Genomic DNA, 7,053 nt, shown 5'->3' on the forward strand with positions numbered 1-7,053 from the left:
CGGGGTTGGCCCTGTATTTAGGTTTCTAATCTATGAGGTAGAGGTACATTTTCTTTTTTTCTTTTTTTTTTTTTTTTTTTACACTTTCAGTTTTATTTCATATGAATGTAGTTGTCCTGGCCCAACTTATTAAAAAGTTCATCCTTTGGGCCGACCCCGTGGTGCACTCGGGAGAGTGCGGCGCTGGGAGCGCAGCAGCACTCGCGCCGTAGGTTCAGATCCTATATAGAGATGACCGGTGCACTCACAACACTCACTGGCTGAGCGCGGTGCGGCCGGTCACAAAAAAAAAAAAGAAAAAGTTCATCCTTTTCCCACTGCCCTAAGTGCCACCTCTCTGTCTTGTATCAAGTGTCCATAAAAGCAAAGAGCTATTTCTGTGCTTTTGATTCAGTCACATTGGTCTATTTGTCTATTCCTGTCCCCAAACCACACTGTACTAACTGCTGTAGCTCTCAAATACAGTCCACATCTGGGGCAGCACATCTTCCCCCTTGCTCGTATCTTCCAGAGTGCCTCTTCCACTCTTGGGGCTGTATGTTTGCATTCACATTTTAGAGTCAGCTTTTTATGTTATGATTTTGATAGGCACTACATTGAATCTATAAATCCATTGGGGAAAATTGACATCTTTACATTCTTGAGTCTTCCGATCCATGGACATGTATATATCTCACATATTTGGATTTTCCTTGAGAAACATTTTTTTGACTCTCATTAAAATTTTACAGTTTCCTCCCCAAAGAGCTTACAAGTCTTTTGTAAATTTATTCCTAGGTATTTTGTGTTTTTCAAAAGCTGTTGCAAATGGTATATTATTTTTTAAATTTCATCTTTGAACTGTTTGTTGGTGATAGATAGAAATATAAATAATTTCTATATATTGATTTTATATCCAGCAAGTAACCTTGCTAAACTCTCTTAGTAACTGTAGTAATTTATGTTTAGATTCTTTGGCATTTTATAATAGACATCAAATCACCTGTGCATAATGACAATTTTTTTCTTTTCTTGCCTTTAGCTTTTACTTCTTTTTCGTGCCCTGCTGCACTAGCCAAGACCAACAGCACAATGTTGAATAAAAGTGGTGACGATAGTGGGCATCCTTTTCTTGTTTCCGATCTCAAGGGAAAGCTTTCAACTTTTTACCATTAAACATAATGATGCTGTAACTATTTTTATATATTTTTTGCTGATTCCTAGGTTCCTGAGCTTTCATTCTAAATCATGAATGGATGTTGAATTTTATCCAATGCTTTTTCTGTACCTATTGTGATGATCATGTAATTTTCTCCTTTAACTTATTAATATGGTTAATTACAATAAATGGTTTTCTATTGTTAAGCCAACTCTGCATTCCTGAGATAAACACAAGATGGTCACCATGAATTATCATTTTTATGTATTAATAATATTTTGTTTGAAATTTTTACATCTAAGCTCACGAGTGAGCATGGCCTATAATTCTAATTCTCTTTCTCAACATGTCCTTGACAGGTTTTGGTTTCAAGGTTATGTTTGCCTTCTAACAAGAGTGTATCTTTTTGTAATTCTCTGAAAGAGTGTGTGTAAAATTAGAACTTATTCTTGAATATTTGGTAGATCTTGCTGATGAAGTCATCTAGGCCTGGAGTTTGCTTTGGAGGGAAGATATTTGATTACTGATAAAAAATGTTTTATAATTCTATGACCGTTTAGAGTCTCTGCTTTTTTTGAGTCAATACTGGTAATTTTTTTTTCTAGGAATTTGTTCATTTCAACTGCATTTTGAAATACATTAGCAGAAAGTTATTCACAATATCTGTGATTTAAAAATCTTTACTGAATCTGTGGCTATGTGCCATTTTCTGTTCATAATATGGTTTATCTGTGCCTTTTCACTCGCTTCTCTTGATGAGGTTTGTAAATGTCATTAGTCCTGCCAGGGAAGCTTCCACCTGTGCCAGGCAGCGCTGCTTTGCCCCCTGCTATATGGAACCATGTGTATGAAGCTTTTCCTTTTCTCATCAATCATGTCACCATGTTCCGGGCAACGGTATAGATTGGCGTCTGAAGTGGGAATGACACAAAGACCCCACCCCCAAATGTATAAACTTTATTCCAAACTGAAGAAAAAAGCATACTATCTCCAAACGTAAGCAGAATTTCGTCATGAGAAAAAACTGGACTTTCTTGCTTTGTATTTCTGATTAAAGATCACAAGCACGTTGTTCATTATTTCTAATTAAGATTCTCACATCTGGCATTTCTTGGAGATATTTCTGGGTCAACATGACCTAGGTTTAACCCACGCAACTCATAAACACATGGCAGATTTATAGCCCTTGAAAAACTGACATGCTTTGCACCTATTAAAGAAACTCGTCCAAAAAATTAAATTAAATTAAATTAAATTAAAAGAAAAAAGAAGAAACTCATCTAAACAGTCCTCTTCCCCTGAAGCCTGGCCTGAGAAGTGCCCTTCCACCAGTTCTCTCTGTCCCTCTCCACGTCGCTGCGCTTGGATGCAGGTGCATTGTCACCTTGGCTGAGGTTGCTGCGCTCACTGTTGAGGTTTTCCTCAAGGTCACTGGCCTCAGGACAGCAGCGATCAGAGCAGAGCCCTAGCCTGGGAAGTCCTCGAATCTCTTGTCCTCCTCCCCAGGAGGGCTGCCCCTGACAGGGGAGCTGGCTTCTGGGCTCCTGTCTGTCAAAGCGTGGTGGCCATTTGAGGTTTCTGGCCCTCTGGTCTGTTTTGGTTAGTTCCTCTTGTCTTTCATGGTGAGAAACCAAAAGTTCTGTTTCTGTGAGTCATAGCTGTGTTCCAGGAGACAAAACTCACAAGACCCCTAGGACATTTGTCTCCCAGTTTAGAAACTGGAAGCCTGGATGAGGTGTCATCCCCCAGATCGAAGTCTTGGAAGCCTGGTTGTGACTCCACTGGCTGTCTTCTGTGTGCTTCCGGTCTGAGGCCGCAATAACTGTGCCCAAGGGCCAGTGCTTTCTGCCTGGACCTGGGAGGTCTGTTTGCAGTTGTCTTGTAGCTGGAACTGGAGAACTGGTTCTGCCTGTTTTCTGTTGTCTGTTGCTTGTGCACACTACTGAGTCACCACCAAAGGGGACCAGGGCTTGTTACATGTCTGTGTCCTCTAGGAAAGACTCATGCAAGTAGCTGGAGAAATGGAACAGGATTGCCAGAGGCTGCCCCCAGGAGAATGGACTACTGGGGAAGAGTTTGGCTCCTGGAGGAGTCCAGGGCACCTGCGACATCTGGAACATGGTTTTGTGGGTCTGAGTCTTGTGCTGGGAGGGAAGCAGATGAGTCTCGGCCACCTCGGCCTGTCTGGAGCCTCCGTGAGCCCGATCTCTACCCGAGCTCCTGGAGTCTGGTCCTGACTGCTTTGTGTTTCTTTCTTCCCTCTGAAGAACCAGAGGAATCCCAGGAAAATACACAAATTGAGCTAAGGCTGCAGGATGGCAGGAGAAGCTGTGGGTGTAGGCATGAGATTGAAACCTCAGCACTGAGTCCCCGCTCGCCCTCCCTCCGCTCAGTAAAGCCCCACCCTTTCTGTAGTACTGTGCGTAGCGGGGAGCAGCCCCTGCACCTGTCAGTCCTCACCCAGGGCTTCCTGAGATGATCAACTCTGCACGCAAGGGACACCGTGAAAGTCCATACCCATCGAAGATCCCCAGTCTGGGCACAGTCGCAGGGGAGGTGTCCTTGACAGTCTCCAGCACGCTGCACTGTTTGATAAGATTCTTCTGCTTGGGTGAGGGGGAGGTTTTTTCTCTGTGTACATATTGATGTGACTGTAACAATATCAAAGGGGAGTGTTGTGAGGCCCCCTCCCGTAAGAATGCACTTACACGCCACTGGTGCAGAAAAGGGCAGCTTATTCACTCCAGCTGGCCAGCGACCGTCTCTCAAGGAGCAACCAAAGGAGAATGGCCTCAGGCCTCAGTCTTGTGGGGTTTTTAAAGGCAAAAACTACATCCCATTGGCACACGGGTTTGTCCAGGTGCACAAAGCAAGCTAGGGAGCTAGGTCACAGAGGCCGAGAATGAGCCGTTCGAGCAATCAGGCATACAAGTTTTCACTGTGTACGTTCCCATGTAATAGTTCACTGTGTATGGCTCCTGTCCCAATGTAATAATTCACTGTGTATGGCTCCTGTTCCCATGTAATAATTCATTGTTTATGGTTCCCGTTCCCATGTAATAGTTCACTGTGTATGGCTCCTGTTTCTATGCAACGGCTTTTGTTTCTATGAGAAGGTCAGCGATTTCTCATGCAGAAGCGGGAGGGGGGGTAATCTGCAGGTCCAAAAGGGGGCAAAATGGAGTTACTTAGGTTCAGCAAGCAATTCTACAGAAGCAGATAGCGTACGCTATGAGGGTGTAGGGAGCTCTATTTCAGGAGGAGTTTCCTTTGAAAGATGCGTCTGCCCCCTTTCAGAGGAAATGAACAGATGAGGATGCCGAGGCTCTTGTGGTCAATGGAACTCCTATTTTGATTCATTTCAAAGACTCACAGGAGGACAACATCCTCTGATGCTGTAAAAGCACTGGCTCCTTAAGAGAAATTCTCACCCCAGCTAGGCACCACACGCATGGACCACCCTCACTCTGAGGCTGGTGGACCTCATCAAGTAGCCTGACTTCTCTCTGAACTCCTGGAGAGGGACTGCATGGACAGAGCTCCACTCTCTTCTTGGTTGAGGGCAGGTGGGGTAGAGGAGGCTGCAATCAGGCTTCAAGGTCATAAGGATGGTCCTAGGATGGAGAGAACCGGGATAGGGAGGATAGGCCAGTTGCTGCAGGGACAGTGACCCAGTAGCCACACACAGGGAGCTGGCCAGACTGAGTCCTGGGAGGATTGACAAGCCACACCAGGGCCACACCCAAACAGGCAGTCCCAGGGCAGGGACTTCCACCTGAGCAAGAAACCACAGAGGAAGTTCCTGAGGCAGCTTTACTGATAAGAACTTGTGAAACAGAAAGAGACTGTGCTAAAGCACTAACAATAAACATTTCAACCCATCAGGGTGGAAGAAACACTGCCCTATCTTTCTATTCCCTCTAGAGAGAGCTGTGTTACAAAACACACCTCATTGTCATGTGAGCATGTCATCAGAGAGAATGCAGACAAAATATAGGGAAAAAATTTGTAATGTGTTGTGATTTCTTTTCTTTAAATATACACTTTTGCAACAAATTTTATATTATTTTTCTTAAAGGGGGACCGCAAATTGTATAAAATTTGGTCCTTGTACAATGTGGATCTGCTTTCCTGTGTACATGGTAACCTGTTTAGAAATTTTAAATAAATAAAAGAAGTTGATCTTGTGTGGATGAAACCATCATTTTTTTTTTTCTGTGCACAAAGGTAATTTCTGAATGCTCAAAACAGAAGAGAGAAAAATTAATAAAATTGTAGAATTTTTGGTTATTACACTCTAATAAATAAAAGTAAAATATTTATAAATCACTATATAAAACCAACTAGGCTATTAGTAAAAGTCTAAACAGTAATCCTGTTTCCCAAGTACACTCTTTCTCTGAAAGTGTTTTTGGATGAGAGAAAATAGAAAACCGGATTCTTTTTCTTTCATACCATGATGTCCTGGTTGCTAAGTCACAAGATAAGAAACAAGGAAATGCATATTGCTAGCAGGCCCAAACTGAACAGTTATGAAGAAGCTTCAGAAATCCCTGTAGTGGGGCCGGCCCGTGGCTCACTCAGTAGAGTGCGGTGCTGATAACACCAAGGCCACGGGTTCGGATCCTATATAGGGATGGCCGGTTTGCTCACTGGCTGAGCGTGGTGCTGACAACACCAAGCCAAGGGTTGAGATCCCCTTACTGGTCAGCTTTAAAAAAAAAAAAAGAAATCCCTGTAGTGGGGCCGGCCCGTGGCTCACTCAGTAGAGTGCGGTGCTGATAACACCAAGGCCACGGGTTCGGATCCTATATAGGGATGGCCGGTTTGCTCACTGGCTGAGCGTGGTGCTGACAACACCAAGCCAAGGGTTGAGATCCCCTTACTGGTCAGCTTTAAAAAAAAAAAAAGAAATCCCTGTAGTGGGGCCGGCCCGTGGCTCACTCAGTAGAGTGCGGTGCTGATAACACCAAGGCCACGGGTTCGGATCCTATATAGGGATGGCCGGTTTGCTCACTGGCTGAGCGTGGTGCTGACAACACCAAGCCAAGGGTTGAGATCCCCTTACTGGTCATCTTTAAAAAAAAAAAAAGAAATCCCTGTAGTGAACATGCTTACCAATAGTTAAAGGGCTTTCACAACGTAGGAGAGACAAATGGGGAAGTTGCCCAGACCCTGATGGGAAAGGGAAAGTCCAGAGGAAGTCCCTGACCCCTAAGGTTTGCCCCACCCCTTCTGCCTGCACTAGGCCAATGGACGTGCAACAACAACTGGGGAGATTCCGTGAGTCTCCACCAGTCATGGAATTCCACGGACGGTTAAGCCAGAAGCTGGGTGGCTTTGGGTTGCAAGTGCCCTGATCATTGCATTCATCTCCAAATGACACAACTCCTCATTTTTTGTGATTAGAATTTTTGGACTCCACTTATCAAGTTCTGGCAGAGGTTGTACTCCACTGGCTAAATTAATGGCAAGAAAATGATCTAAAACTCCAAGTTCCTTCACTACTTCTTTGCAAGGAAAACCCTTGAATGAATTAAACGTAGTTAATTTTCATTTAAAAGATAGGTCTATGTCTTCTCCACAATTTTATCTGAGATGAAATATAATGAAAATACCACATTTTGGCTTTTGCAAGGTTTGAAACGTATTTGTTGTTAATTTCTCACAAGAAGCTTTATTAAATGGAACTTCCCAAACTCATGATACTTTTCCCGTAGCTCATGGATGTTACTATTTCTTACACTAAACATCTAAGGTTATCTAAGGTTATCTAAATGCAAACACATGAATGGAACTAAATTGAGTTATAGTAATTAATGACTTTATTTATTTATTTTTTTTCCTTTTTGTCTTTTTTTTTTTTTTTTTTTTTTTTTTTTTTTTTTTTTTTTTTTCCCGTGCCCGGCAAGGGC

Source organism: Galeopterus variegatus, unplaced genomic scaffold (assembly GCF_000696425.1).
Source record: "Galeopterus variegatus unplaced genomic scaffold, G_variegatus-3.0.2 Scaffold1677, whole genome shotgun sequence".
NCBI lineage: Eukaryota > Metazoa > Chordata > Mammalia > Dermoptera > Cynocephalidae > Galeopterus > Galeopterus variegatus.